At 38.4% G+C, this 22,328-nt stretch overlaps 1 protein-coding gene across 12 annotated transcripts in view; it reads right to left on the minus strand.

Moving 5' to 3' along the window:
* LOC143436077 (uncharacterized) overlaps positions 1 to 22,328 on the minus strand; it is a 93,277-nt gene that overhangs the window by 67,541 nt on the left and 3,408 nt on the right. For 9 of the 12 annotated variants that reach the window (XR_013106296.1, XR_013106303.1, XR_013106304.1 and 6 more), the window contains exon 4: positions 12,158 to 12,236. The exons of 2 other annotated variants lie outside the window; for them this stretch is intronic. The gene's annotated coding sequence lies outside the window, so the exon portion shown is untranslated. Of the gene's footprint in view, positions 1 to 12,157; positions 12,237 to 15,252; positions 16,751 to 22,328 lie in introns of those variants that run through there. One more of the 12 variants, XR_013106300.1, reaches the window with a different exon arrangement.

Here is a 22,328-nt window from a genome sequence, read left to right on the forward strand (position 1 = left end):
TTCTCATTCACACACAAATGACTACGTAGAACCTTTGAGAAGACCATTGACTGAAGTGTCATCTATGGGATTAGGGTCTGGCTCTGTCTTGTGCAAGCTGGATGTGTTATTTTATTTCCTCATGAATTGGCTTCCTTGCCTACAAAATAGGAATAAAAATGACCATACCATGAATTGATCTATGCTCAGTGCTTAACTTGGTGCAGGGCACGTTAGAGAGCACTTAGTTTAAGTGCACAAGACTCTGGCTGCGATCAGGCACTAACAACCAAAAGCCATCTTTTGGATGAGAAAGCAGTACACATTTTAGAAAAGGCAGATCTGGACAGAGAGAATCTTTCCAGCCCTGGAACAACACATTTAACATTGTATCATCATCCCTAGCTACACATGACGTCATTCAGTTTCATTTTGCAAGAACATAGGGTATCATGGAATCTGTCAGAATCACCTAAGGATGTCAGACAATTACCTCACAAGTGAGAAGAAGCTGTGCCTATGTGGGAAGAGAAGGTTTCAGGTGCTGTGACAAGATGACTGGCTTAATTGGTTTCTTAACACGTAAGCCAGATTCAACACATAGTCAGACATGTCCAGTTGATCTGCGTAGTGGTGACACAATTTTAACAACTATTCAATTTGAGAGTGGGGAAACTCTGTGTTCCTCATACCTGTTTCTACTTGGCAGTTTTCCTTACTGAAACCCTAAGCCAATGGTTCTCAACCTTTCTAATGCTATGACCCTTTAATACAGTTCCTGATGTCATGATCCCCAACCATAAAATTATTTGTTGTTACTTTGTAACGGCAATTTCCTTAGTGTTATGAACTGTAATGTAAATATTTTTGGAGATAAAGGTTTGCCAAAGGCACTGCAACTCTGACGTTGTAAATCACGGCTCTAAGAGCTTAGACTTCTTAGAGATCACATGGATGGATGTCTTGGGAAAGGTTGCCCTGGAACCTCAAAGAGAAATGCACATCCCAAAAGAAGAGTAATACATGCTTTAGGAGAAAATAATAGGTTTGGTGCCCATTTCCATGACAGTGCACAGTAAGTGAAACACAATGAAAACGGAATGGACTAAAACTTCTTTGCTTTGGTCTTAAAATGGACATCACCACCAGAGAGCATGAAAAGCTCAGAGACACAGCAGGAGACCCAAAGAGATGCTATTTTGGGTCACTCCCCCAGGATGCACTGAAGTGCCTACGTAAATTGCTTGCTGTCAGCTGAGACAACTAGCTCCTGATCTCCAAGAGGCTGAAAGTGAGAGGCCCCTATACTTAATTTTGTCTGCCTCAGAGACCAGACATTCTCTGATATACCTGAGGGAAGGAAAACCTTGATGTACAAAGCAGCATCGTGGTCTAGAATTATGGTTTTGATGAAGGGATGTGTGAACAGCCTCATCTGAGATGAGGACAGAAAAATAGAGAGTGAAACAAAGGTCATCCAGTCTCCATTTTTAATCCTAGAGGCATCTCTGCAAAAATCCATCCCCATCAACATCCAGGCCTCTCCTTAGATAGAAGAGACCTAACACCTCATGTTCTGGGAGACTCTCATTGTGAAATGAGGTCTTGGTAATACTTAGCCTCTGATTTTCTAGATGGTGTGTCTCCAAGGTAGCAAGCTGCCAATCAAGGGTAGTTCTAAAATTAGAACCCTTGGGAGGTCAGGAGTGGTTGAAGTCTTAGGAAAACATTACATCTCCTGATATTAACTCAGCCCAAACGCCTTAAGATAGCAAGCGATGACAGTATGATCTACTGGGCACTGTCAATAGGGTAGAAGTAGGCAAGGGAAATGCTGCCTTGAGTTGTGAGAGGAAACTGAGGAGCAGCTGAATCTTCCAGTCTAGACTCTTACTTGTAAAGATGAGCCATCTGTATCAGGCAAAGCATATTGTTCTTTTGGCTCTGAGATAAGATGAGCCGAGGCTCTAACTTTCTATCCCCGAGCACCACAGGGCCAGGCACAGCATGGCCTAGAAAATACTGGAGTGAGCAGCTGTTACTTAGGTCCACTGATGAATCTTCTCATCCTGGGTCTTGTCTCCCCACCCTAGCTTCATGAGACCATTAAATGTGCTTTTCAGACTGTCTTACTAAAATGTATAAGTCTTACTTTCTTTTTCTCCCCCCCCCCTTATTAGCACATACTTAGAATCCATGGAAAGGCATTTACAAACTTCAATCTGTCATTCGTTTTAAAGATTCTACTTATTTCATTCCATATATAATTTCAGAATAATTCCTATAAAGACAGTGAAGACTCTGTGTGTATGCCTCTATTAATTTGAATGTATGTGTGGGTGTATGTATGTGTGTATGTGCATATCCCAGTATGTGTAGATTTACGTGTGTGTGTGTGTGTGTGTGTGTATGTATGTGTGTGTGTGTGTGTATGTATGTGTGTGTGTGTAAGTTCAAAGAAATCCAGTATCATTCTTCAGGTACCACCTACCAAGTCTCTTGTTGGCCTTGAACTCATGAAGTAGATTCATTTGGTTAGCTAGTGAGCACTGGGGTTCCTCCTATCCTGTCTCTGCCTCCCCCACAGTGCCACTATATCCTGGTTCTTTTTTCCTAACAGGGGTCCTGTGGGTGGCAAAAAGGACCTCATGCTTGCAAAGCAATGACGTTAGTGACTTAACTATCTCCCTAGCCCACCAAAAATAAAACAGTTTAAAATATTATCATAAAAAAATAACAGAGGGAGTTGGAGAAGCTCTGCTTCACCTATGGCTCTCCTCCTGGCCACTCCATGAACCTGTTGTCATTTCTTATTATTCATTATTTATGATTCCACACACAAATTCAACCCAGGTGATTTGGCTCTTAACAAAATGAATGTGAATTAATTCTGGTCATACATTTTAATGAGACAACACTTCAGAAGCCCTCAGATGCAAAAGTCACCTCTTTTGGTACTGACACCAGAATTTTTTTCTTAAGAAATCTTGCTGTTTAGGCTCTGCTATTTTTTCTATTATGAGACCTTCTGCACAGGAGCAAGGTCAGTGGAGAGGAAGGGAGAACAGGCCCCTCAAGTGACCCACGTCCTCACTCCAAAGCCACACAGCTCTCGTTCCCCTTTGTCCTTAAGTTTTAACAAATCTTATGGTGTGACATCAAACTTGGTCTTGCCATTATGCCTGACTGCTCAAAATTATCCAGAAGGATGACAGAATTCCTTTCTATATCCCCCCCTCATTTCTGGGGCCACTCCTTCCATTCTTTAAAGACTGACATCATGTTAAAATTTTACTCCTCTCCTGTCCTCTAGTACTATTCCCTTGACAGGTCAGGAGTAATTATAAGTGCTTAATAAATACAGAAGACATTTCAGTTTTAGTATTCCTGAGCAGAGATGCACAGTGTCGCTTTGTTAGCAGCTTTCTACTGGCTGGCAATGTGCATGTGGAATCAGCCGTCGCTCATGAGAAAGTAGAAGTCAGCCCGGTGTTTTGGTTTCTCTAGCTGTGTCTGGCTTCCCGGGGACTGTTCGTTCCTTACACATAATTAATAGCCCACGCTTGGCTTCCTCAGAGATGTCCCTCACCTTCTCATGCCACCGTACAAAAGAGCGAGTGTGTTCAAGGCGATGACTTTGCTATGTCATTTGTTAATATCAGGATAGCTTGTTTAAAAACGGGTTCTGATTAGACTGAGAAGCTGATCTGGAAGGCTGTGTTCAAAGTTATCTCTTATTTCACACTCTGCAAGAAGAGTGGGCACCTCCTGTTCTGCTCATCAGACAAAGGCAGGGGAAAAAAAATCTGTTTTGTATCCAAGATAAATGGAGAACTCCCGTCCCAGTATTTCCTTTCAAAGCTTCCTATTATCATACATGGGTGGTGGGAAGATTACAAAGGGTCCTGCCATGTCATGGTCTTGTTTCAACTCAAAATAAATAAAACTTCCTCCATAAAATGATGCAATGCAATGGGCAGGGCCTCTCCCAAGGTGGGTGTACTGTAAGGACATCATTGGACACCGACGATGAAGATTCCAACAGGAGGTGCCTACACCGCTGATTTCTTGGTTGATATTACCTACTCTGAGAGGCTCAGGATCACTACCAGGCTAGTCCTGGTAGTGAGACTTGGGGCTGGCTGAAACACCCAGTATCAATTCCGCAAGATTCAATTCTGACAAGCCTATGTTTTGATGGGGAAAGATTTTGACTTGTGTGGATAGAACTTCATTTCTCTGCCATGTATTGTTATTTGTCTTTGAGTAACGTATTTGAGCAGCATGAGGTTCCTGAGACTTACTTGATAAGATGCTGGGGGGTTCATATCATATCTGATCATATATGTGACACAGAAAAAAATCACTCATGGTATGGAATCATAGTTATGGTCACTCAACATAGTTATTTAATTCATTAAGGACTTAAGACTAATGAGTAAGTAAGCCAGAATGATTGACATTAACCAGAAGTATAGAGGGACACCTTCATTCAACACTATGTAGAAGGCTTTTTAAAAAAACAGAAATACTATTATAAGAAACATTAATCATATGCGCAGATTACATATATAAGTAACTGATTCTCAAGAAATGACAAGGCAGTAAAATGCTTGAAACTGTATATCAAAAAGACACAAATGAACACCTCCTAGTAATTAGAAGGTATTTCATTGTCTTATGGCACCTAAGGGTCATAATTATGATTATCGGAGGCTAATTTACAAGAGAAATGGATGGAACCCAAGTGACTCTCTGATAAAAGTGAGAATAAATTTTTGGAATTAATCCATACCATCCATTTTTAATGCTGTCACATGTCTCCATAAAAAAAAAATAGGATGACCTCAATAATTTTCAGCTATCTGACCTCAGGTTTTTAATGATTTGAATTATCTCTGAGGAGAAACTCACTGCAGTGTGTGGATTTCCACATATCACCCAAGCAGGATGGCCAAATGCCGCCATGCCTTCTGGGAGGTATGCCTGGCTGGTTTTCTCCTGTGTCTATGATCTGAGGTACCAGGTTTAGAAAGAGCAGCAGGAAGTAACCGCAGGGCTGGGACACACGGAGGAACTAATAAGGTCTGTACTGTCAGACTGACAGAGTGTCAAAGGATGAAGTGAATTAACAGGCGAAGAGGACTTTGTAAGTTATGTGGCCCTAGACATATGTACAGTGCTACTGTAGCTAATGATAACCTTAGTCATTTACAATGGGTAAGTTATATTTATATATAGCTGGAACGAGAAGAGTCTTTTTTTTTTTGAAAGTGTGACACATTTTTCCCTTCGTCACCCAATTCTTGCTCTCTCAGCTTATCTCTCAGCCATCGTGAGTGACACATTAGTCTACCCCTGTTTCCATCTGTTTCTGTCATAGTTTGACAGAGTTGGGATAGATGGAAAGATCTCTCAGATAATAAGGCTGCAAGCAAATTCAGAAAGTGTAAAAATAACTCTCTCTAAAGAAGAGAGCTTAAAGGTGCCTGCATGCAAGAGGCAAAACATTCGTTGTTTATGTGGCTGGAAGCATATAGCGATTATTATAAGAGTGGTAGACTATTCTGGAAGCTCAACATCTGCATACTATCTCTACTGGGATGTCAATGTCACAGCAGTTACAGTCAAAATAATCTCCATTTGTGAGCTCGGCTATTTGAATTGTCCCTGTATATATGCATGATCATGAACGTGTGGTTGTATCCTTATTAAACCTATGTAATTATGCAGAAATACATACCACCATAGGAAGAGAAGGTGCACACAGAGGAGTGTTTGTAAAACTCCACAATATCATTGCCAATCATTCTCAAATGATATAAAAGTAAAATTAGCTTAATTGAAGCAAATAATCATTTCCTCACCATGGGAAAGGGGATTTTTTAAAAAAAAAAAATCTCTTTAATTAACTAAAGTAAACTCATTCAAAATGTTGTTATAGGCACAGTGCATGCAGTCCACAATACCCAATCAGGAAGGAGTCAAGTGTACAGTGGTGACGTACATGACAGCATCTGTAAGTAGAGTAGAGGCGTTTAGAGAGCTCTGCTGACATGGAGTGATTGCATTGCAAAGGCTGGGTGGGAATGCAAATCATAGAACATTGAATGTAACATAGTCCCAGTTACATTTTACCTACAAGCGGACAAGTATGCAAGTGGAGAAGTGTGAAACACTTAAAAATCAAGATGTTTAAGCGGAGCTTTGTGACACAGGTTTGCAATCCCAGCACTTGAGGGGCACTGCCAGAAGGATCGGGAGTTCAAGATCACCCTAGGCTAGATAGTGAGCTTGAGGCCAGCCTAGGCTACATGAGAATGTAATGCAAAAACTAATCAATTTGTTCAATGTTGTTATATCCAAGAACAGAAGCGGAAGTGAGAAGGGAAGTACAGAAAGTGAGGGCAGGAAGCTCCTTTGTGCATTTCAAATCTCACTGTGGCTATTGTTAGTTTTATAATTAATCTCTGATCTAACACAAAAATCAGAGGCTTTAGCAATTGTACTGAGAGAACACTGAGTGTAAGCTGAGTCTTGTGCAATCAGGCTTACAACTATCCCTGCTGGTCACCCAGCTCTGCCAGGTAAATATTTGTGTCTGATGGGCATGGAAGTAACACCTTCTCTGGCCCATGGCCACTGACCCTTCACAGGACCTTCTAAAGCTCCATCCAGAACATGACATCCGTGAGGACTTTCAGCCCAGGGAGTAGAAAGTAACAGTAAATCCATCTTGTTCTGAACTCATGTTCACAGCAAATGAGTTTTTTTCTTTTTGTTTTAAAATGGGTAGGTTAAAGTACTAAGATAAAAAACATGACATGATAAAAAAAAAAAAAAAAAAAAAAAAAAAAAAAAAAAAAAAAAAAAAAAAAACCTACCATTCCAAAAAAAAAAATCAAACATAAGAAAAGAAAAATCTTAAAATCTATCAATCTTTCATAAGCCTTAAAGGATTCAAGTGTTTATTTTGAATATATCCTAAAGTTTTACTCCTCAAGGTGGAATAAGTATCCATCTTGAGTTTCGTGACTTTAAAATCCAAATCTAAACCAGAGTTGCTATTGGAAGCAAAGAGCTTAAGGAGAAACTAGCAAACAGCAACCAGGAAGCCAGATACAAAATGCTGTCTGTCTGTGTAAATAAAGTTTTATTGAAATCCAGCCATGTTCATGTGTTTAAGTGTCTTCTCTGCTTGTTTTAGAAAAGCCACAGCATAAAAGGCGAGTCTTCACTGAAGAAAACATGTTTTCCGTGAAAGCTAAACTACTCACCAATTGTTCAGATTCTAATATGTTATCAGAACATTGATGTTGCAAAGTATTGCAAAACGTTGCAAAAATGAAAAGTGTTCCTATGTCTCTAATTTCTATTTGGGTCTGCTCTTTGGAGGACTCCTGTTTTGAAGGAGACTTTTATTTGTGAGTTCCTGAGGCATGGATATGTGTTTGTTTCCTTGGGCACACAGAGTAACAGATAGCAACAATGAATACATATTATAAAAGCCTGGGTAGGGAGAATGGATGTTCAAATCTGAATTTTCCCACTTCATTTATATTACTGTTGATCCTAGACCAGTCTTAGGTCTGAAGGGCTACAATCCTAACGGGTGCTGTTGAATGTGTTTGCGAGTGTTTCTGGCATCGTGGCTACTTCCTCAATTCCTGAATGCCCCAGTTTTATCCTGAAAATAACCCGGCCAAAAGAAAAAAATTATAATTGCTTAAGATAAATTTTTGCAAAACATTTGTGTGGACGGAGCAATGCAGGCTACTGCCAAAGATGCTCTGATTTCATTCTGCTTGGCAAGTTGGCTGGGCTTGTTTGGCATTTCATTAACAAAAAAATAATCCTCACTTCTCTTCCTGAGAAAATAGCATGTGTAATATTTTAAGGACAGCAGTGCTCAGTGTGCTACTTTTCAATATAAAAAACTAAGTATTTCTGAAGTGTGGATGAACAAAGCTTTAAAAAGCCTATTTCTGGCATTATAACTAGCTACCTTGGGATGTGCCCATGTATATGCCTGAATGAAAGTGCTTGGAAAACACCTTTAAATGTTTCAAAATCACAGAGAAGCAATGCCTCGTACTGTCAAAGGGACTGATCTAAAATCCAGAAAATAGCTTCCTGTGACACTTTAATTATGATACTCTGTGCAAGCCAAAAGCTAGTCTTTTTGGCATCTCTGAAAAGAAGATATTGGTAGCATGTAGTGTATGTGCTTGGAAAGAAGGTAAAATAAAGATAATTGTACCATGTGACTCAGTTACTATTCCTTGATAAGAGGGGAAGATGAAAGGTAAATACATATGTACATAAGCATTCTAAAGTGGTCACTTATCAGTAGTGGAATGGGCAAACATTTTACCAGGTCTGGGTTAAATTTTTATTTAAGAAAGTCTTAATTTTAGTGAAAGGAAGTAAATTTCTCACAGCTACCAACACAAGCAGAACAGTCACATAACTAATGTGCAGCCTAGTTTAGGTATGGTGTATTGGGAATGGCAAGAAGACAAGACACAAAGGAGATGCCCTTAAGAATGTGACCATGGTGTCAACTAAAAGAGGGCTGGGGACAGGGCAGGGAAGAAGGGTGAACAGGGATTTTGGAGGACCATAGATAGCAAATGCACACAAATGGTGTTCCTATGTATAAGACTACACTGTTACATACTTGTAGAGATAAAAATTTTGAAGAAGCCCTGAGTGCTCAGGAGGGAAAAAAAACTAGAAAGAGGCAGGAAGTGGTAGATTTCAGGTAGAATGTAGGCTAGGGCTATTTTGTTCTGTATCTGGCAGGGAGGAGAAACACTGGAAGCTGTTGGACTTGCCACAGCTGATCTGCTGTAGGTTCTGTATTGGATGGATTTGACACTAATGGATCAGACACTTAAATGGTTTAGATGTCCCAGCAGGAGACAAACCCCAAGAGGCAACAGTTCTGCACTACAGACTGTGATGATAATGAATGACCATTATTAGGGGAATCAGGAAATATTTAGGACGGAAAATTAACTAGTTCTAGTCCTTAGTCTGAAGTTCAAAACAACAAAGTTTGGGAAAAGAGGGTAAAAATGACTGGTATATCTCTGCTTCTGATGTGTAAGTAGATGACAATGTCACAAAACCCAACAGAGAAGGTAGGGGACAATGAGAAGTTAGTTTGTACATAATTGGGTTGGGAGTTCCTTGTTGCATAGGGCAAGATGTTGGAAACTCAGCTCTAAATGTCATGTAAGGGATTTGAGTGGTGTATGTCTATTTTAAGAGTCTTATAAACCATGTCAGAGGATGACCACATGGGGCAACAACACATGTGGTACAATGGACAATAAACAGAGGATAAACTTGGAGAAAGAGAGTTAGTCAAGTTCATGACAGAGACAGATAAGGAAGACACCTTCTGAATAACCTAGCATCCTGGAAAGCCTGGAACTGGGAACTTTCGGGAAAGAATGGATCATCAGGACCAAGCACATGGAAACAGCTAGGAGGGGACCAAAGAGTCCAGTTGAAATTTGAAACCCAGAAATATTAGTTCAGTGATGCCTTAAGATTAGGCAGGCACCAGATGCTAAAAAGAGAAGCAATGGCAAACCTCAAGTCCACGGACATGAAGGTTACATGCTTAGTTAAGATGGAGAGACCAGAATGAATATGGGAGGGACCATCACAACGGGAGGATATTGAGGACAGGAGAGATGCTGTATGTGAACCAGGATCATCTGTGCCAAAGTCTAGCCCAGACCTCAACTCCCTCCCAGGAACCTCAGCTTCCCCAGGGAGCTTTCTTCCCTTCCCCTCTTCCTTTTGTTCTATCTGTTCCCCATGACTTTCACATCGGAGATGAGTTCCAGACAAGTTGCTCTAGTCCTGATGTTCGTATCCTACCTTTTCATCAAGCAAAATGAAAACAAAACCCCTCAGATTCAGAACTTCCTAATATTATATCTCCTTATAAAATGAGAGAAAGGGAACTCTGTCTCTTACATATTATTTTTAGGATACATTTCCTTTCTTTCATTCCGTCTTTCTCACTGTTCACCAATTCTCTGAGTGCTTATACTTCACAATAATTCTTTTACCATATGTGTACCAGTGCATTATGGGACATCCAACAGGACACCTGATTTACCGATGAATAGCGATTTTGGTCACCCATAGTTTCTTACAGTGTTTACTTTCCTATACTAGAAAGGAGAATACAGCATAGTGAAGAGACTTAGCTTGGTATAAATTCATTTTTGAATTTGTCTGGTTTCGTTACCACTTAGCCATGGGACCATCTCCAAATTCAGTCATCATTATAACGTTCTTATTTTACTAAGGATTCTCTCTTCCAGGATGTATAGGGAATAGGATTTGATGATAAACAGCCTTGCCTCCTAGTATAAGATCTAGGAAATTAAATATGAAGATGTTTCATGGCTGGGAGGCAAATACTGAGTAATCCAAAGATCTTACCATCATGGCATATGTCTTAGGAGAGAAATACTTGTTGGTAACAATTGGAAAAGATAGCTCTACACACTGACTTTTCTCTCTCAAATGAAAAGCGCGTTTGAATCTCACAATATTTGTCTTTGCTTTTAAAGTCTCCCACCAAGAGTTTGAGGACAAATCAAAGCAGAATTGTTACAGCCTCAGTACACTGGTCAGCGACTCCGAAAGCAACTTCAGAGTGACAGTTCCTGGAGACAAACGATTTACTTCTGAGTCTGTTCTATTCACTAGAACATAACCACAGTGCAGATTCAATCTGAGATAAGGTAATACAAAATCTATGTGCTCTGTCACCACACAGACCGCCGCTTCCTCCTGTGGAGACACCACAGACAATGCTTAACAACACGGTCTCAAAGGACTCTAGAATAAAGGAGCCAGGCAATTAAAAACCACTTTTAGTTGTATGTAAATCTAAGCAACATGTACTTGTGATCTTGGAGATAAAAATGGGATAAATTAAATTGCAAAGAATTATCCTCACGCTCTTTCTTCTCTCTTCCACAGACCAACAGATGGAATCATGACAGTAAATACGGTTGGTCGTTTTTCGAGACTATTCTGGAAGACTGCATAGCCTCAGCCAGCCTTGCTCTCTAGAGCATTCTGGAAGGCGGCATAGCCTCAGCCAGTCAAGAAATCTTTAATTCCTTCCCACCCTTGGCTGTTTTCATCCCTGTTTCTACAGTGTTGAACTTTCAGTGTTTTGTGTGATTTTATTCTTTCCAATTCCAGAATTTAATTCTGTTTATCTTATATTTTATCTATTAGTCTTGGTCTAAGACTTACTGATCACTCATCTGGTTGGATTCTTTGGCACTTTTTTTTAAGTTTTTTTTTTTTTTTTTTTTTTTTTTTTTTTTAAATCTGGGCCTCCACTTTCTGAGGGTTAAAAAACTCCTTTGCATTCCTAAGGCTCCCAGTTTTCACAAAGAACCCTGTCATCTGTACTCCAAGGAACAGGCAGTGTTATTCCCCATGGCCTCTTTCTGACTCCTTTTGGTGTCTACATTGATACTTCATGTACTTGGATCTCCTGATTTCCCAGTGATGTGACACAGTGATGTGACACAGTGATGTGACAGATTTTTCTTATCTCTTTCCCCTGCTGTATCTATCTCATGTGTACATAACCCAACCATTCTGTTTTTGCTTCTCTACCCTTGACCAGTAGTACAATGCTATCTTGAGCTTACTCAGCCTTCCCCCTGCCCTCTGTTAACCAGGACTATATATGGTCTTTGATAGAAAAGCCAATCCTACTGGAAATACCTGGAAAGCAAATACCCTTAGTTGTGTTTCCTACATACGTGCCACATTTTACTCTGTCCCCTACTCTAATACTTAAACTGCTCCTCATATATGAATGTCCTTGCCTTGGTACTATTTTTTCTTTGCAAATTGATGAAATCTCTATCTCCTCTGTTGGATTTCAAACTCAGGTACAGAAATTATAGCTATATGTAAACCTTTCTGGATATTTAAAATATGCTTTTATTAATACTTACAATTTTCAAGTACCGAAAATCTAATGATGACAATGAAGTTAATTGTGTGAATTTTCCTGTCTTACGATGAAGGACACCATTGAATAAATCCATCCTGGTAGCCACATAGCTTCGCTCTATGTGGCCCCGTGGGTCATAAAAGCACTAAGACTCTTTCTTACCTTGTTCTCTGTCCTGTGGAGCTAATCCAACCATAGACTTGCTTTTGAAGTCAACCGGAACATCATGCATGGGTGAGCTCTGGAGAGCACACAAAGGCAAGAGAAGAAAACTGACATGTTATTCTTAACCAAAGAGACTGTGCTATTTCTGAGTTTCTATACACACTTGGGCATCCCACAGACTTCAAGAGCCTGCAGATGAAGTAGGAGAAACCAGAATTAAAAAAAAAAAAAAAAGTCCTGAAAATGGGCAGTAGATAAAGCCATAGGAGAATGAAAGTTTAAAATTTTAAGCGCTATGTTTCTTTCTTTTTTTTTTTTTTTTTCATCAAGCCATAAGAATCACAGATAAAGAATTCTTTAAAGCTATAAAGACAGTCCCAGGCAATGTCAGGCCCTTTTTGCAAATGGCACCCACTCCTCATCTTAGGTATACAACCTGGCTTGTAGATAGCCATTCATTGCAAGCAATGGACATTTATCTAGAGTCTTTACTGAGGAGTAAAGCCCATTGTGTTAAGAGTTCCATCAGCATCTTCACAAAGAAAGGCACGAAGCAGCTCTAATAGCCTGCAGCCCTCCACAGCCACTTAAAGCATACTCTCAGATAGCATCAGTGTGTGATGTGGCCTCATGGATGAAGTATGCATGGCAGTTTTATAATATGGTGTTAACACTGCATCATAGCGTTAATCCTATATGCAAAGGCCTTTAGTGAAATTGATTTACATATGGATCTTTTGACCACATGTGTCTTTTTCTGAAGGCGACACTCATTGGAAACAAAACAAAACAACTAATAACTTAACGAGTAGTTATCTGGTGATGTTTTCCTTTGCCATTCCCAAAGTAGTTACTTCCAGTTATTTCCCCCATGTTGTGTTTAGCTCTGGTACCTGATGTGGAGAAAATGGGCAGGAAGATGCTAACAAAGTCAGTAGTATAAGCTTTATTTTCAGAAGAAAGTGCTTCCCAGTGCTGAGTCACGGTCTAAGATAATAATAGGTCTAGAAGGCTGATGTGATTTTGTCTGATTTAGAGCCTCTGGCCATCATCTGATTGTCAAGCTTACTGAGTCTCTTTGAGTCTCAAGACGAACAAGAAAAGGAGACATGAACTGGGCAGATCCCCAGCCATCATCACAGAAGGACAGAGGCATTCTAACAAGCCTCTCTCTAAGATGTGTGCTCAAGTTTCGGATATCAGACCTTTTAAAAATATCTAACATCCTCAACCAGGTACTGAACTCAGATGTTTAAAAGAAAATTAGCCAGAAACCACCCTCAGTGTCTTCCTGTTCAGAGAAATTGAATGTGCCCATGAGAATCAGAAATGCATTGATTACTGACAAGAAATGAATTCACTAGCAGGCCAAGAAAATTGCTCTGTGCTCCTGGACATTGATGCAACACTTTAACCCGATTGCTTATTTAAATATTTCAGAATGAAGCCTAGAAAATTGTATTTACCATGAAGAAGACCATTATTCAAAATAAGTCAGCTACATTATTGGGCTAAAGACCTTGATGGTCATAAGCATCTTATGTCAAAGTTAAATTATTATGAATAAGCACATTGGAGACCCACTGTGGTGGTTTACTATCTCCTGAGAGTGGGCAGTGTGAAGATGCCTACTCTAAAATGTATTTACTTCAAGGTATAGCCCTAAATTTGGATATAAACAAGAAGTTGAGTACCACAATCTAGTTAGGCAAAGTAAAATTGAAAAGAGTTGACTCTGTAACTGAACACTTGACCCTTTTCTTCAAATACTGTTTTCCACTTTCCTGATTTACAAATTTAAGCACCTACTGTTTTCTCCAGTGTGTATTACTTGGGTGTGCTCAAGTTTTGGCAGCTATAATATTCTTTGCTTCAAATACTATGAGCCTAAAGTATATGTGTAGCAGAAGGTCAGACACAATTCCTCTTGTCACTAATGTTTATGTCCTATATCACCCTGTGGGTAATGATGATGGGAAGGAAGAATCCCATTGGATGATGTCTCAGCCATACCTTTCATATTGTATAACATTCAAAACTACCTTCTGCAAACAACTATCAAAATGAAATATAACTCAAAGCAGATGTGAATGAGTGAACATCTTTTTGTGGGAGGCCCAAAGGCAACCCTAGGCAGAAGCAGAAGGGGTGTTATGTCTCTGTGTTAAGTATCTGTTTAGACAGGTGGATGGTGCACCTTGTCACCTAAAGATACAGAGAATCTACAGCTGTCATGTCCTAAAGGATGCTGCAACTTGTATTCTCACAAAACTTTCTTCTTACATCTTTTGAAGGGACAGATTCTTCAGTCTCTCCCTGCACCCTGAATAAAATGATATTTGCCTTCATCCTCTTAAAGAACAACGTATTTCACACATAGGAAATAAGTCACAAGAATGGGTATATTATTTTCTATCCAATTCTTCCCCTATTTGAGCAGTAAAGAGAATAAATAATACAGCTCTTCCCTCAAAATTTCTTTTAAAAAGAGGAGAATATGTCATTTCTGGGTTTCTGGGTTTCTGGGTTTCTTGCTTCTGCAAAGGAAGCAAGGCCATAACTTTAATTTTTCTAATGAAAATTTGAAATATTGTAGCTAATTTTGATTTTCTGGGAAAGGATTATCCACATAGGTATAAAGTCATTTTTTTTTTACATCCTAAAATTTTATATTTAAAACTAAGAGTCCAAAGTCAGGAATTAATGATCGTAGTGTTTTTATCTACATGGGGGTGGAAATGGTATAATATTTCTGGTAGAAGGTAACGGCATCTATCTGTAGAGTACCATACACCTACAGGTTAGAAAGACAGTCTCATAAGTTTCTCATCAGTGTATGAGCTTGTCTTCTTAAGATGGAAAAGAAATTATAGTATGTCAAATATCAGACACGTAAACAAGGATCAAGAGGTATTCAAACATTTCCATGTACATTTATGTCCAAATTTCTAAAGAATATCCTAAAGTATTATTATAGTAATAGTCAACTTTACTAACTCCTCAATCTTCAACATTTTGCACGCGCACACACACTCACTTTCATTACGACACTCCAACGAAGCATACAACAGTTTAATAATTAACAATCTTACATAATTAAACTCTGCAAGTTCTGATGAGACAGACATCTTGTGGTTCTGCTGGAAGAAGAAAAAAAAATCAACTAACAATCCTCAAGTCCGTTTTCAAGAATCAGCCTTCCTTCTGAATATTTGTGTTGCCTCACAGATAATCTGAGCCAACCTTCTACGCCAACAAACTCCATTTAATTGTTAATATTGCTTTGCACCTGTGATGAAAAAAGCTTTTCCCTTCCTAGTGCTAAAGTACGATTGCTGGAGAGTAATTTCCTTATATTAGCCAATTAGTTCTTTAAGGTTCCTTTTCTCTCTCCAGTTATTACAGTTGATGAAGGGAAGATCACATTTCCTCCTTACATAAAACCCTTCATGTAGTCTTAGCAACACTACTTAGATGAGATAACTATGGGAGGAGAACAAAAAAAGCCAGGAAAACAAGTGAAGGAAGGAAGAGCTCCTTCCATCAAGTTAAAGATAACAACCATATTTATTGAATCAAAGAGATTGCTTTTGAGTAAGCAAGGCCATATGTGACACCGACTTTCCCCTTACTTGAAATGTAAATATTAAGTTCTCTAAACCCTAGAGTATTGCTAAAGTTTTAGAACCCCAGTGCCATTTCTTTTTATTGTATTTGGTGAACAAAAATGCAAAAGCACCAGAGAGTCTTAATTTAAGATGCTCATACGTGATACAGATGCACCAAATAGCTGGGTGTGCTCAAGTGGCTGGGATGTCACTACGTGGAATTATGGATTGAGGACGAGGACTACCAAATGGGTTCAAATCGTTTTTAGCTCTCTGAAAACACTGGACTTTTAAAATGATAGTGACTTCACTCAAACAGTTTTTATTCCGTAGCATTCACTACTTGTGAAATATCCCCACAGCACTGAATGAGAATCACCATGTACTATTTCTTCTAAGTCTGTGCACACCTTGCAGATCACTGCCTCGCCACTTGAAAGTTTCACCATCCTCCATGCATCTTTTAGATTAAAATTAAAAGCTGGTAACATGAAACTATTTCTGCAAATGTCACCACATGGAATTTCTTTTAAAGATCAACAGCATCATTCTTCAACACGCCTAAAAACAGAATGGTCTTATTCGTGCGTCACTTACAGCTGTTTTTTGTTTTCTTTTGTTTTTTCGTCTTAATTCCTCATCATCAGCTAACAAAGTAGAGGCCACAAGGTTTTCTTTGTAATCTTTTGATAAAGTTTAGCTATAAATAGCCTATTTCTAAAGCATCTTCCTTGTACTTGTAGATCTCAATTAATATGCAATGTCATCAGAAGTGTGTATTTTGAATTCAAGACAGAGATGATCAAAAATTCAGAGCGGGTCAGGGACCTCAACCCAAACTTAACTCATTGGGAGTGCATTGGGGAAACTGGCCAATTGAATATTTATTATCAACTGCATGTAGCCTGCCCTTCTGGCAAAATTGCAGGAGCTAAATATTGTCTGACATCCGCTGCTCTCCATGTACACCAAGGTGACAGGCAGATATGAACAATTACACACTGTAAGTACCAGGCAGGGTTCATGTTTAAAATTAAAGTCAAAACTAAAGAACTGTAGTATGTTGATTTTAAAGGAACTCCAAATTTTTCATTTGCCCTTTATCAACATCAATAAACTGTATGATAAAGCGTATGTAGCCTAGTTTGTTTTTGGAACACCACTGGTCTGTTCAGCTGCTGCTATTACAATTGCAGAAATATGTCACTTTTTAAAAGTGAGGCCAACTTATGGCCAAAGTTTAGCCATTCCCTATTTCAAAGAACAAGAAATTCCCAAAGCACAGAGCAGTTCCAAAGGCATGCTTCCCCAAAAGTCAAAAAGGGCACATCACATAATATATGATGCTCAAATATACATATATATATATAATGTTTCATATTTTATAATTATGTATATAACACATAGTAAATATATATTTATACCTGATGATATACATATGCATATCTACATTGTATGCTAATTATATATATAAATATATAAAAATAACTATATATAACTATATAAATATATATACAAAAACTTTGCTGGAATAAATCCTATATTCCATATCAACATATATAAACCTGGCTATCACAGGCAGTAGAATAGCCTCAAAGTAGATCAGATACAGTATCTGCTTTTAAAAATGTCCACCCCAATTTGTCTATTAATAACTTGGAATGAGTCAGCACAAAAATATAGCCATAGGAACGTCTCTTCTGTCAGGAAAGCTACATATTTTTAAAATACAGTGGAACAAAACTATAAATAAAAGTAACCTCAAGAACTGGGTGTTAATAGAGATTTGCAACACACCCCTGAAGATTTAAATTTGGCTTTTGCTAACCATAAAAGTTATACCAGGAAAAATCAACTAGCAAAACTTTATATTGATTAAGGGGTGGCTCTTGGTTGAGGGTGGGGGGGTGAGGAGTCGCTTTTATAATAATGAACTACGCTGCAGATAATAGACGAATAATCATATACAGAGTTAGATCATGAAGCCAGCAACATGGCTTCTGTGTCACTGGCACTGTGGTGTCTGTAGAGGAGTACAGCAGCAGGTCACCCTGGCATTTTCTCTTTGAAACAATAGATGGTAGCTTATCCCAAGAAGAAAGAAAACAGTTAAAAACTTTTGTATTGTACATACCTGTACATTCTTCAATGTCATCACTAACCATGATATAAACACTTGAACGTCTTTAAACATGTTGTTCTCTGAATGTAAGATTCCTTCTTCCTGCTAAATCTCTCAACAGTGGTCAGCATGTCCTCCCTCTCTTTCACCCTCCCAGCCTGGGCAGAGAGAGCATGTGCTAATTGTTCAGCCCTGCTAGGCAACAGGGCATGTAGCCCCGAGCTCTCCAGGCCTACACTTTTTACTCTCTTCCTTTATTTTACCTCTGTTTTCTTGAACTCTTTGCCAGCTTGTCAGCTGGGCACATCCATAAACCCTGACACAAGAGATGAGAAGAGCCCTTTCCAGTTTCACTTCACCTTAGATACTGCATATGTCATGGGTCAAAGGGTCACTGCAGATAAGTGAATTTGAAGGCTTCGTTTCTAAGATGTGTTTCTTGGGAACCAGGGTTTTGTTGTCCCCCACAAATCCCCATGGAGGCACTAGAGAATAGTGAATAGGGAATCTTTGAAGAGGACACAGGAAAATTGTTTTGGGTACAGGGATATTCAGAGAAAATGCAAGACAAGCTTTACTGGGGCCACGAGAAGATTTTTTTTTTCCCAGTGTAGAATTCCTGTTTAGAAACAGGCAATGATGCAGTTGAGAAGAAAGACTGAAGCTACAGGGGAAGGGATCTAAGAAGGGTTGGCACTTTATAATTGTGTTCTTTTGGCTCAAGGGATGTTGAAGAAATATCGTCATAGTGTTAAGGTGACTATGAGATGATTCACTCTCTAGGCAGACGCTGGGACAATGGACACCAAGGGATTTAAAGCCTGCTGTATCTACACCTTTATTTTGAGAGTCTTGAGCAAGTCTAAGATATCACAAGGGCTCCATGATATTTGTTGAATAACTAGAAAAATTAATAGAACCTGAAGAACTTGAGGTTTAAGTCATCACAACTGTTTATTAGCTTTGTGACCTTGGGAGAGGTTCTTTAACTTCTCAAAACCTCCTTTTCCTCATTTGCAAATCAGAGTGTGGGAATGCCTTTCTTACAACATAATTAAGAAGATTGGAAAATGAAAGAAAGGGGCTGGGAACAAATAGGTGTTAGCCATTAATAACAAGAATTAGAATTTCTTTAAATAGTAGATTATAATGTAAACTCTCCACATAGTGTAAGAAACATTGGAAAAGGGAAGGAAGAGGAACTATTTAGTGTGTGCTGTATCACAGATCTAAATGTTGGAGAGAAGGGATGCATTTAGATAGTATCTTTAAATATACATCATCAAGATGACTACTTGAAGTGTATGCTGACTGACACATCTAAGTATTCTTTTAAACGTGTGCGTATGTGTGCATGTGTGCATATGAACTTGTGTGTGTGTATGTATGTTTGTGTGTGCACGTGCACACATGTGTCTGTATGTATGTTTGTGTGTGTATGTGCATATGCATATGCCTTTATGTGTGTGTGATAATGTTTAAGACATTTTAGAACATTATCAAGAGAAATATGTTCCAAGATGACAAATGTATATCCTCTAAGTTCCCTATACTTAACAAAACCAGATTAAAAATTGTTGGGAACTTAATCAGTAGTGACACATGAACACACGTTAGACACCTAAGAGTGTTTTCGGAAGGTGCAAATACTTGCTAAATTCATTACAGAAGGGTATTTTTGAAAATATGTCTGCTTTTCACATTTTGAACTTCTAGTAAATTGAATTCTTCAAATACTTCCTGAAAAGTAAGTATTTTTTTTTCCAAAATGTCTATAGCAAACTATGTTCAAATCCTTAAGGTTTTCATAATTAACTATATGCCATATGTTCCTGTTCACTATGTGTGACCTTATCTTTCTATCTCTAAGGAAACTCCTAGCCTACTAATTTATTTCAGGATTTGCATTTGAACTGTGAACTCAATTGTCAGAAAAATGCAGGAAATCCAAGGATTTGTACATGATAAATGTACTGTGGCTAAATAATGTCAAGAAACATCAAAGGCATCAATATGTGCCTTAGAGACATTACTAAGGACTCAGAGGTTCTGGATGCTGTGGTGTCTTATTAGAAGATCATAAAGTCTAGCAACTTCAGAAGGACTCAAGGTCATTACAAGTGTATTCAGGCTATCCACCCAGAAACAGATCAGGAGAAAAGAATCACACAATCAGCTTAGAAACAGCATTAATACAATCTATGCATTCCAAAGCCAAAACATTGCTTTTGAAGTAAGTGGCAGACAATTAAGCTTTGAATATAACTTTTATTTTCTTAAACCATTCTGGTATCACTGATGACCATGAAATTAAAATCTGTGTGCAGATAACAAACATGATTAAATGCAAACTGGTAGATAAAACTTTTATCCTGGATCCTTGTCAAGCTTCTAGAACAGTGACTTGGATGCTGATCTAAGTAGGGGATGTGGGATCAGAAGCTACCTCAGAAGGTCCATCCCCTGACAGTTAACATTCTGCAATACATTTACTAGCTGATATCTTTCGGAAAAAGCAAACTGTTATAGCTTAAGGAAATACTTAACACAGTGACGCAAGGAACTTGTTAACTGCCAGGAAAACTCATCCCAAGTATCCTTTGAATACACCATCCCAAGACCAACTTACACCTTTTGATAACTAAGACACAATCTCTAATGAAACAAGTCTGTGGCTATATTTCATCCCAAACTCTGACAAATAGGTTAGGTTAATAGTTTCAAAGTCAATATGCCTTTCTTGAAGACAGGAAAGAATAATCATACATCAAGACAAAAGACAAAATTAGAGTAGGCAAAGAAAATAAATAGCCTTTTTGTATTCAACTGCACTATGACCGTCATATTTAGAAAAGAATATTATTTACGAAAAGAAAGCAGATGCCAAGATATTTTCAAATATTTCATGAGAATGGAATAATTTAATCAGATATGAGAGTTTCATTCTACTTTGATGAAAAAAAATGAAACTAATGGTGTATTCGTTCAGCAGGATTATATTGCGACTTTAAATATTCACTCACGTCAAGTTAAATTGTATTTTTAATTCCTAATTAGCATCGAGAACAATGCGGTTGGGAAGCCATTGACTTTGTGTAACTTGCACAGGAGAATGGATGGAAGGGTTTTATTTGACTTCCATGAAAACTGATCCACTGTGTCACAACTTCAGTTCCCAAAGGATTGTATTCTGTAAAAGCTTTGTGGTTAAGTCTCCTTGCGTGTACAGCTCCCAAAAGAACTGAAGCGCAAAGATGTCCCTGCTAACATTCACTGTGATCTTTCTTAGCTGATATAGCTGCACTTACCTATTAATTTAAAAAAGTCTGCATATCTATGTACATTATTCTTAGCCTAATTTAAAAATACAGGACTATGCACCCATCAGTCATTTCTTCTGTTTTTCTCAATCTCCTCTGACTTGCATGCCATTTTCTGTCTCTCTTTAAACCACAGGCTAATATCTTGAATGGTTCCTCTCTTTAAGAATGAACAAATCATCCCTAGAATACGACAAAGGAAAGGAGACGCAAGCTGGAAATACTCACTGTTTCATCTCAAGAGCTGAGCTTCGAAAAAGGCAACTAGACTTTTCTGGAATAAGTTTTACATAAGGATAAAATGATTCCTACATACAAGAAAACAATTACCAGCCAACATAATATGGTAAGCTAGAATAGGCGATAACAACACAGCATTGGAGAGCGAGATATGAGAGAGTAGCTATTAAAATATCTTACTCAATTTCTATTGCACCTTAAAATGAAAGTCATCAAAATGTCACTACAGGCCTTTCCTCCCAGATTCTTTAGAGTGAACTGGGTCATTTCTGGAAATTGAGTGCTATCCTGGATTCACTTATAATCTTCTGAAATAACAGCAGAGCAAAACACAATGTGAAATTTATGACATCTTATATTACAATACACAGTACACACATATACATACCAGGATGTATTTGTCTTCAGACACCTACAATTAAATATTTCTTATGAAATTAATGACTCACAGAATATGTTGCCTCGGAGAAAGAAGACCTGAGGCCAGAAACCCCAGGAAAGGGCGCCTGGCCCCAGTTCTGCAAAAGCTGAGGTTGGCAAAGCATACATATAGCAGGAAAAAAAAAACAAAAAAACAAAACAAAAACAAAACACAAAAAACCCGACAACAATTCTTATAAAAAAAAAAAACAATTATTTCAAAATTCATTCAAGCCGCCATGCATTACTTCAGCAAGGCAGCACAGAACTTCTAAAAGCTTCTCAGCTAAGAGCTTCAGGTGAACTGGACAACTAACTGCAATTAAACAATTAAAACATCTTTACCCAGGCTTTTTGGGAAACTAGGACCCTGTAAAGAAAATTTCCAAGCCTGAAGAGACCTTTGACATGCTGTAGCTCTGGCTGAAGTTAGCTAGCTCTAACAATGAAATCTACAG

Source organism: Arvicanthis niloticus, chromosome 22 (assembly GCF_011762505.2).
Source record: "Arvicanthis niloticus isolate mArvNil1 chromosome 22, mArvNil1.pat.X, whole genome shotgun sequence".
In the NCBI taxonomy this organism is placed as follows: domain Eukaryota; kingdom Metazoa; phylum Chordata; class Mammalia; order Rodentia; family Muridae; genus Arvicanthis; species Arvicanthis niloticus.